The sequence below is a fragment of the Drosophila suzukii genome, unplaced genomic scaffold (genome assembly GCF_043229965.1).
Source record: "Drosophila suzukii unplaced genomic scaffold, CBGP_Dsuzu_IsoJpt1.0 scf_6, whole genome shotgun sequence".
Lineage (NCBI taxonomy): Eukaryota > Metazoa > Arthropoda > Insecta > Diptera > Drosophilidae > Drosophila > Drosophila suzukii.
The window spans coordinates 1,237,949-1,249,028 of NW_027255938.1; the positions used below are offsets into that span (position 1 = coordinate 1,237,949).

Here is an 11,080-nt window from a genome sequence, read left to right on the forward strand (position 1 = left end):
CGCAATTGACTCCAAAAGTTACCTCTGTAATTCGAAATCTCCGGATCTTCGGATCTACTCATATCTGTCGATACATTTTCTCGATATCGGCACTGTAGACGTAACGGAAATATCGCCACTTCAGGATCTGGATAGTTAGATCGGACTGTAAGACTGGGCCAGCATTTAAACTGACCCCATTCTCTGAATGGCTGGAGGCATTGAAAACCACACGCAGTTTGTTGGTTGTACTGTCCGGTTTTCAGCTGACTGTCCCTCTTTAGGCGTTGCTCGGTTCTTAGAAACTACGACAACGCGAAGGATCTGGAGTGACCGAGGGCGGATTTTACGTTTTTAGGATAACGAAACGGAAGACTTACGACGTTACCTGTCGTTATCGTCTCTCGTAGTCGTTCGGAGAAAATTTTCCTTACATGTCAAATCGGAAGATTTTGTCACTTTTACTGGCAGATCCTCCACCTCCCAAATTTGGTGAGAAGTTTATCCAGGGACGTGTCAACCGTGTGGGAGATTCGTGTGGAAAAAACGGAAATCTGATTTTCCCTTGGAGCGGGAACGGGTCCTGTTAGGATCCACCCGAAAATGGTTTCTTGACCGAGGAGAGAGCCACAAATGTTCGGCCGGCTGCCGCTTAGGAGAATGGATGGCAGTACGTCGGCTCCGACCAGAATATCTATCTGTGCGCTCTCGTAGAACTTTGGATCCGCTAGTCGCAGTTCAGAAAGATCCCGCAGAAACTGTTGCGGAATCGGACAAGATGGGAGGTTTCCGGCTAATTGAGGAAGAGCATAGGCCGTCGTGTTTATTTGCAAGCCAGGCCTGGTTGGAGAACGGATAGTAAACTGACAGAGCTTTTTGGATTCAGCGGATACTGTCTGGTTTAAGCCCGATACTTGGACTCGGATTACTTGGTGAGACAACCTAATTAATTTGAACAGCCGCTCAGAAATAAAGGTTGCCTCCGATCCTGAATCTATCAAGGCACGAGCTTTAAAATGCGAATGTGACATATGTCAATTATGGCGGTGCCCAGCAAGACGGATCTATACCCCGTCGCGAAGTATTTTGGACTGTAGAGTCAGTGAACCCGGTAGCGGTGGCAACTGGTGTATTTGGTCTTGATCTATGTCTCGGGGAGGGATTCAAAGGCGATGGGGAGGAGTTGCCTCTGTGTAGTGTGTGTGTTAGTTCGGGTGCGGGCGGATCTACGGATATGCCTGGGACTACTGCAGGTGGAATAGACAACTTGTTATTATCACTTCCAACGGACCTTTTAAAAAATTGACCATTTTTGGGTCAGAATCTGCTCGCCTTTGTTAATGTCGAATAAATAGGAAAACTGGCCCACTTCTGAAACAGTGGAACGAGGTGTCGACCTAAAAAAGTCGTGGATCGGAGAAATAGAAATTGGAGCACGTACCGAACTGGTTACTTTGTGGAATTAACCCCAATGATACGGATTAGGAACGGTGAGTAAGGAGTTCGTATATCACCCTTGGAGAAAAAATACTATGGTAATTAAACTTTTTGGTATATGTATATTTCAATATTGTATAATTGGGATCATGTTTGGTTTTTTTTAGTGCTGGTATTATTTTTGCCTTTGAAATAAATTGAGGGGGGAAAATACCAAATATGTGTTAATATGTATTATAATCCGCCGTTATTTAAACTTTTGAGTGAAGAAAAATACCAAAGTATGACAGTAAGATGTTGGCCGGAGGATGTTATTTGTTGACTTTTTAGTACTACTGTATTCTTTTTATTTTATTTAATATTCCGAGGGAAAAAATTCTAAAATATACAAAAAAAAATATTGGTGGATCGATAAAATAATTTTTACGTAGTAAATACCAAGTACCAAGTAAATACTAAATATTTTTGTGATTGTTAAATAAAACAAAAGCCAAAAAAAATGTTCATGTCGGTTGGTGTAATTTTTTTTTATTATATTTAACCGGATGGCCGACGGAAAACTTTAATTAGGGACGGTGAAAAATAAAATTATATGTGAATGTATGTAGGTATGTGTGTATGTAGATACCCTTCAGTTCCAAAAAAAAAGTTTCACTTGTGAATCACCTTGTGAATCCCGTGGGACATGTCCTCTTGCACAAGTGAAGAACAAGTGACGCTCCATATAGAAAATTGTATGGGATGTCCGCATTTTCACAAGTGAAAATTCAAATGAAAATTTTTCGAAGTCCTACGGGAATTCACTTGTTCCTTATACTCATTTTTCGTATGGCCTGTCACGTGCCGGTGACTCGTCCCAAGTGAATCACTTGGGAAAATCAGAATTTTTCCTTGAGTTTTCACTTGTGAAATCACTTGCAAGGGACACGTCCCAAGTGAAACACTTGGGAAAATCATAATTTTTCCTTGAGTTTTCACTTGTGAAATCACTTGCAAGGGACACGTCCCAAGTGAATCACTTGTGAAAATCAGAATTTTTCCTTGAGTTTTCAATTAAAAAAATATAGAATTTAATTCATTTCATTTTAATTCATTTTAATTATATGGTACTATTTAGATTTTCAAAAATTGTACAATTATTGTTTCTGTTTTTTTGCTTCGTAAGCTTATTTTTAACGTTAGACATCGCCGTTCTTAAACCTTTGTCCGGGTCCTCTGAATCCTTGGCCAACGCTCCTGAAAAAACATATGTTTAAAAAATGCGTTTTATTTGTTTAATTGTATATTTACCTTTTATAGCTTGTTGCAGAATTTTTATTGGCACAAAACATTTCGTCATCCACTTTCGGCTAACGGAACCCATTGAATACCTTCAAAATTTACGTACTTTAAACTAAGATCAATGCACAACATCTTAAACTTAATGTAGCACTTACCTGACTTTATTATATTAACTAAACGATTAAAGTAACTCTGCTGCGCACCATTAAAATGGATGCTTCCCTTTCAATCACTCAAACAGAATGCACCAAGTCTTCTCACCCCTTTACTAGATTTCTTTTGTTTTCTCTTCGCTGTTGGCGCGTGCCACTGCACCTATACCCTTTCTAAAGTAAAATATATCCGACTATATAGTTTTTACTTCTTGAGTAAAAAATACAATACGATTTTTTTTTAAATGTTAATACTTAAATGTTTTAAATACTGAAATCAATTTTAACGGACTAAATTTCTATAACTTAACTATAAAATTATATTGTAATAAGAATGTATAATAAGTAAATATAACATTATAAGTAAATTCAATTTACTAAATTTTACTATAATCAAATAGTTTACTTTTATAAAACAATATTAGTTGTTTTTTTCGATACACAATAATGCTCCTAGAATATTAGGGCATTCACATGTCGCTTCTTCACGAAAATTTTTCCGCCGAAATATTAGTCGCTAGCCGAACATAACGGAGAGACGCAAAAAAAATAACGGACCAGCCGAAATTTGTCTCTGCGAGCGCGGAGTGCAGGCAGATTATAAGACAAGAAAGAGAGGGAAATATCCGAATATCTGCCTCTCTTTGTTGCACGATCGTTTTCGTGGGCAGTCTTCTACGCTGCGCCGACTGCTCTGCTGACGTCAACAGCGGCACAGCGTTTTAGGCACAAAAAAAGCTTTTTGCCTTGAGCCATGTCACCGCGTCCCTACTGCAGAACTGAAGGGTATGGATATGTAGGTAGGTATTTATGTATATAGATATGGATATGTATGTAGATATGGATATGTATGTAGACATTTATATGTATGTAAATATGTATGTATGTAGATATGTTCGAAGGTTTTAAATTTATTACTTAATTATTGCCGGCGGGTATGTGTTGTGGTGGACGTTTTCGATTTATTTGTATGTGGACTGTATTTGGAAAAACGAAAAGAATATGTGAAAGTGCTTTAGAGGCTGCGGATATACAGTGAGAAAAACTTGGAAAGTATTGGGTGCCTGAATTGGCAGAACACTGGAAATTAAATAATTCTCACTGTATGCTTGGCATATATTTGCACAATATTTTTTCTAAGCTTGGAATTTTTTTTCTTGATTTTATATAAGTGTTTGTATGTATGGATGAGCCGCAAAATGCAATAAGAAAAGGAATCGGAAAATATGGCCGCACGTAGCAAAAGGAAAATCGAAGAAAAAATGGCGAAGTAATTTATTAATTGCCGTTGTCGGATTTAATCGGACTTGGATTTTGGACATATCATACAGAAAGTCAAACGAATTATATTTTCGAGTGGCTGACTGCAGACCGGCAATTAATAAGATGACAAAGCTTTACTTATCTTGTTTCAAGATCCGGCTTGAAGGACCAAAATGTACGCTGGATGGGTAGTGGGGTACCGTCGGCGCTGGTTGAATGGCGTGGGAGGCGGCGGTGGGAACTGGACTGCGTCGAGCTGTAGGGGAGAAACCACACGATACGCGAAGTGCCCCGTTGACCGAAAGAAATTACGCAAAGTGTTCACTTTACAAAATAGGCGGGGGAGCGACCGCGGTTTATTCTTATGTACTGCCAGAATCTAACTTAACTGATTAAGTCTAAGCGTAGTTCCGCGGCAGACCGGCAGAGCGAGAGAGCGGTGCAGTAGGAGAGCGGTGCAATTGGATAGCGGGGCCAGATTCGCCGGACAGTGGGCCTGAACACAGTATCATTTGCCAAATAAATCTTCTTTATCCATTTTAAGGTTATGTCCTAACAATTAGAGTTTCTCTAGATCTTGATGGACTCTTCTGGACTCACCAAAAAATCCCTTTTAGAAGATGAGACTTTATAAAATATATTCATTTGCAAGGCTACTTACGTGTTGGCTCTATCAAGAAGACAACACGAGCTTTTTTACAGGGTAAGATTACAAACACATAATACAAACCACACAGACTGGAATTCATATTAAACATTTGAGTAATATTGTTCAGTATTCCACATTAAGTCATTTAAAAAAATTTTTTTTTTTCTGATACATTAAAACATGATACTTCCAAGAGTATATTTTAATATTCTATTTACTTTACACAATCGATCCATTCGATCTTTTCGCTTCCAAAAATGGATTTAATCGATTAATAGAACTTAAATGGTTGAATTAAAAACAAAAGAGAAAAAAGGCTTACAAATCTTATTTTCTTAAAAATAATAATAAAATAATGTTTTGATATTGTATTTAAAAATAGATCATTCTGTTTTTTTAGAGATCATATACACATTCACAGTCCTGCCACCAACTAGCAACCTATATAATTTAAAAGAAACAAATTGTAAATAAATAATAGACAAAAAATATAAATATTTCGACTACAAACTTCGTTTTAAGACGTGTCACATCGAATTTCACAACAAGTTCCAATGTAGCATGGCCAAAAGAATCGATTCCCAAAAAAAAAGAATCGATTGTTTGGTCTGGGGTAAAGAATCGATTAAGTCGAATCGAGATCGAATCGGAATCCAGATCTACTCCTTCACTGCGTTGCGAACTTCTGACTGAAATCATTATACCCACTGTATAAAAATAACGTAAAAGTAAAAGAAATCCCCCACCCTTCCGTTGGTGCCCCTTGGGACGTCTAGGAGGCACAACCCATCATTAACTGCCGGTATAAGCTCCTGGCGGTCTAGGGCCGCTCTATCTTGGACGAACAAGGCAATGAACAAGATTTTACCAAAAAAGTACAATTCTGCCCAATCATTAGAGCTGCAATAAAGATGAAATCATGTACAAACCCCAATTCAATGGCCGCGTCCAGCAGAACAACATGATACCTGATCACTGATGGATGGAATTCATACGATAATTCTGCTGAACGCACATGAATACTACTCATGATGCAAAAATTCTTGCATCATGATCGGTAAAAAAAAAGTGCGCTACTTTTTCGTGATACATCATACATTGCACCTCCGTGTATCGATGAGTAAAATATCGATAAGAATTAACATAATTATTATTAAAAAACCATGAAGTAAGCTACGTTCTGTACAACTGTTCAGGCCTTTTTTACGTGTCCTCGATTACTGTGTGCAGTGTTACAGTTGCGTAGCAACCGATTTCGTTTTTATAAAAGCATTTAAGTATATATATATAAACAGTGATTGTTGCACTACGACCAATTTAAAAAGACATTTAAATTGCATAGTGGAGTTTTTCAGCTCATTTGTTTTACTTTTAACTTCGTTATGTATCTGTACTGATCCATCAGTTCTCAATTCAATCATGCAATTTAAATGTCTTTTTAAATTGGTCGTAGTGCAACAATCACTTTATTACTGATTACTGATGGATCAGTAATCAGTTATCATGTTGTTCTGCTGGACGCAACCAATGCTTTATTCTTAATTTTTTTAGTTTTTCACATGCAATAAAGTGCTGCAAGCAAATAAAATAAACGTAACTTATATTAAAGGAACTTAATTAGTGCCTTGCGATCTAAAAACAATGCTGCCACTAATAAGTTTAGAACAAAATATAAAAAAATTGCATATAACTGTATAAATAGCATTCAGAAATAAAAATGAATTGTCTTAAGTTAAGCCTAGTACTCACATCGACGAAAACCGCGACCTAACCATAGGAGTGAGCTAGAGGCAAACAGGCGGCTAAAGTTTTTCGTCGGGTCTGTTTTTCAGCGCGATACTCAGATGAGCTATGGAAATACCAGAAAAAATACCAAATATCGCGAGTGAATTTTAGATGAACCCCGTTAGCCGCGGCCCAAAGAATAATAAATTTAATCTTTGGCGGTGTTCGTGCAGAAGCGGTGGGGAATTTAAAAATTAAAAATGGTAGAAAAACACCAAAAACGGCTAAAGGAGGTCAGTGCAAATGAAAAAGGACGCCTAATCCAAGCTGTTGCCCATTATTGGGGGACTTCACCGACAGGAAGCAATACCACTGCGGGGCAAATCCGCAGAATAATTGAAGCGGTTTAGAAGATCCCCTAGAGAATCCCAGTGGGATGGAACATGGGACATCGCTCGATCTCCGACGAGCTCTCCATCGAGGACTCCACCTCCATTAGCTACTTGACAGGTAAAGCGGAGAAGGAGGACGCGCTGGCTTCTATAGGGAGGAGAAAATAAGGTCGCCCGCTAAGGGACATCACCAGCTATTATTGGGCAGCCTATTGGGACTCGGTGCTGGACTACAGATGGCTCGGGAAAGATGGCGAAGCATCCGTGGGACGAGAAGGAAGCCTTAATTTTCTTATTTACATAAATAAAAACATTCGTTAAATATTTTATTTAATTTTATTTTAATTTCTTTGTGCACCAGCAGACTCTTTTTTTTAAATTGCTCCAATTGATTTGTTTTCCGTTTGGCAACAAGCCCAGCTGCTTGACAGTTCGACCATACCACATGCATTGCGGGTGAACTTTGACAACTTCTGTCACACTACAAAGTATTAGATTTTTCGACTAGTGAAACTCTTAGCCGATCTGTGTACTAGGCTTTATATTGAAGTTGTATTAAATATGTCTTATTTTACTGTAAGTCACACTATCAATTTCCGACAATTGTTTACCTATCTAGACGTTTGTAACATGAAATTAAGCATATTTGTTATTTAAAATATAAAGTTTAAAGTTAAAGCCCAGTACTCAGATCAGCTAAGAGTTTCACTAGTCGAAAGATCATATTCTTTGTAGTGTGACCCAAGTTTTCAAAGTTCACCCGCAATGCATGTATCATGGTCTTTCTGTCAAGCAGCTTCGTTTTTTGAACGGAAAACAAATCAACTGGAGCAATTTAAAAAAGAAGAGTCTACTGGTGCACAAGGAAATAAACATATATATAAATAGAATGTTCAACGAATGTTTTATTTATGTAAATTAGTCGTATAAAGCTTTTTCCCGTCCCACGGATGCTTCGCCATGTTTCCCGCGCCATCTGTAGTCCAGCTCCGAATCCCAATAGGCATATTGGACCTTGAGGAAGTGGAAGTCGGAACGGGATTGTTCCGCCTGATGCTGCATATAGTCGCCCAACATCCTGCTAATGGCTGGTGATGGCTCCTCCAGCTGGTCCTTAAGCCAAGTACTCAGATCGACGAAGACCGCGAGCTAGCCATAGGAGTGAGCGAGAGGCTTTTTGTCGGGACTGTTTTTCAGCGCGGTACTCAGATGAGCTAAACAAATACCAGAAAAAATACCAGATTTCTCGAGTGAATTTTCGATTAACGCCGTTAGCCGCGGCCCAAAGAATAAGAAATTTAATCTTTGGCGGTGTTCGGGCAAAGGCGATGTGGGAACTAAAAATTAAAAATGGAAGGAAAACCCCAGATGAAATAGGACGCCAAATCCAAGCTTATGCCATTTGTTGTGGGATTTCACCGACAGGAAGCAATTCCACAAAAGGGGCAACTTCGCAGAATAGTTGAAGTGCTGTAGGAGATCCATGAGAGAATCCCAGTGGGAAGGAACATGCCGAGTGGGACTTCGCGCGATCTTCGAAGAGCTCTCCATTGAAGAACCACTGGACTCCACCTCCACCAGCTATTTGGCAGCTAAAGCTGTGATGGAGGAGTCCCGAGTGGGACTTCGATCTCTACATGGACATCGCGCCGCGCGCATCCTCACAAAGAAAGTAAGATCCGTCCAATAAATTTTTTGGTTCGTTGTACTAATAGAAGTATATTTTTTGAGGAACCACCAGTACTACGATCTCCGACCGACCTCTCCATTAGGCCTCCGAACACTACCACCACCAGCTACTTGGCAGCTTAAGCGGAGCTGGAGGACCCGCTGGCTTCTATAGGGAGGAGGAAAATAGAGCGCCCGCTAAGGAACAGTTTGAGAAGCCATAGCCAGCCATTGCCTGGATGCTGGGCGACTTTCTGCAGCATCAGCGGATCAGCCCTGTTCTCCCACTTCCACAAGATCCAATATGCCTATTGGGACTCGGAGCTGTACTGCGGTGGAGCGGGAAAGATGGCGAAGCAACCGTGGGATGAGAAGGAAGCTTTAAACTACTAATTTACATAAATGAAAACATTCGTTGAACATTCCATTTTTATTTAAATTTCTTTGCGTAACAGCAGACTCCATCTTTTTAAATTTCTCCAATTCATTTGTTTTCCGTTTGGCAACAAACCCAGCTGCTTGACAGTAGGACCATGCTACATGTATTGCGGGTGAACTTTAAAAACTTCGGTCACACTACCAAGAATACGATTTTTAGACTAGTGAAACTCTTAGCCGATCTGAGTACTAGGCTTTAGCGGCCAACCTTATTTCCTCCTCCCTATAGAGGCCGGTGCGTCCTCCATCACCGCTTTATCTGCCAAGTAGCTGGTGAAGGTGGAGTCGCGCGAAGACCCACTCGGCATGTTCCTTCCCACTGGGATTCTCTCCTCCAGCACTTCAACTAATCTGCGTATATGCCCTGTTGTGGTATTGCTTCCTGTCGGTGAAGTCCCACAATAATGGGCAACAGCTTGGATTATGTGTCTTTTGTCATCAGCACTGACCTCTTGCAGGTGTTGGGGTTTTCCTCCCATTTTTAGTTTTTAGTTTCCACATCGCCTTTGCACGAACACCGCCAAAGATGAACTTTCTTGTTCCTTGGGCCGCGGCTAACGGCGTTCATCGAAAATTCACTTGGTAAATCTGGTATTTTTCTGATATTTCCTTAGCTCATCTGAGTAACGTGCTGAAAATCAGACCCGACGAAAAGCGTTAGCCGCGTGTTAGCTTCTCGCTTACTCTTTTTATGCTTTTTGTTATTATGTGTTAAATACTTAGTTAATCTAGAAACTCGACTTTTTTAGAATAAAAGTAAGAATATAAATGATACTCTAATTATTTTTAAGAACTTTCATAATTTTAAGAAAGTGAATCCAAATATTGGGTTTGATATACAAAATAGAATTTTAAATTTATATATTTATATTTATATTTATATTATGTATATATTTATGTACCTTATTCAGATATTCAGGCGTTTTAACTAACATTTTTAATGGTAGTTTAGTAATATAAGCATAGTACTCAGATCGGCTAAGAGTTTCACTAGTCGAAAAATCGTATTCTTTGTAGTGTGACCGAAGTTTTCAAAGTTCACCCGCAATGCATGTGTTACGGTCTTACTGTCAAGCAGTTTGGTTTGATATTGAACTTTAAAAAGGAGGAGTCTGCTGGTACACAATTAAATGAAAATAAAAATAAATGGAACGTTCAACGAATGTTTTTATTTATCTAAATTAGTAGTTTAAAGCTTCCTTCTCGTCCCACGGATGCTGCGCCGTCTTTCCCGCTCCACCGCAGTTCAGCTCCGAGTCCCAATAGGCATATTGGACCTTGAGGAAGTGGGAGCCGGATTGGGAACGGGGTTGATCCGCTGATGCTGCAGGAAGTCGCCCAGCATCCTGGCAGTGGCTGGCTAAGGCTTCTCCAACTGTTCCTTAGCGGGCGCTACATTTTCCTCCTCCCTATGGAGGCCAGCGGGTCTTTCAGCTCCGCTCAAGCTGCCAAGTAGCTGGTGGTGGTGGTGTACGGAGTACTAATGGAGAGGTCGTCGGAATTCACTTTCTTTGCGAGGAGACGCCCGGCAGGATGTCCATGTAGAGAGCCAAGTCCCAACGGGCATATTCCTTCCCACTGGTATTCTCTAGTGGATCTCCTCCAGCACTTCAACAATTCTGCAGATTTGCCACTGTTGTTTTGCTTCCTGCCGGTGAAATCCCACAATAAAGGGCAACAGCTTGGATTAGGCGTTCTATTTCATCTGCACTGACCTCCTGCATCATATTTTGGGGTTTTCCTTTCATTTTAATATTTAGTTTCCACATCGCCTTTGCACGAACACCGCCAAAGATTAAATTTCTTATTCTTTGGGTCGCGGCTAACGGCGTTCATCGAAAATTCACTCGCGAAATATGGTATTTTGTCTGGTACTTCCTTAGCACATCTGAGTACCGCGCTCAAAAACAGACCCGACGAAAACCTTTAGCCGCCTGTTTGCCTCTCGCTCACTCCTATGGTTAGCTCGCGGTTTCCGTCGATCTGAGTACTAGGCTATATTCTGAAACATGAAATAGTATATTTTACAATATTTTTGACGGATAAATGGTATTTTTTGATTTGTTCGGCGCGGTCACGCTGATAGTATTTTTGAT

The 11,080-nt window shown here is 39.9% G+C and overlaps 1 long non-coding RNA gene across 2 annotated transcripts; it reads right to left on the reverse strand.

Annotated features, from left to right (window-relative positions):
* Positions 1-2,485: 2,485 nt before the first annotated feature.
* On the reverse strand, positions 2,486-3,111 carry LOC139355014 (uncharacterized). 2 transcript variants are annotated; one of them, XR_011605791.1, is made up of 3 exons: positions 2,853-3,104; positions 2,707-2,786; positions 2,486-2,652 (listed from the first exon to the last, which is right to left on the reverse strand). It is a non-coding gene; the product is annotated as an uncharacterized lncRNA (long non-coding RNA). The 2 variants fall into 2 exon arrangements; XR_011605790.1 differs by having other exon boundaries at positions 2,707-3,111.
* Positions 3,112-11,080: the final 7,969 nt, after the last annotated feature.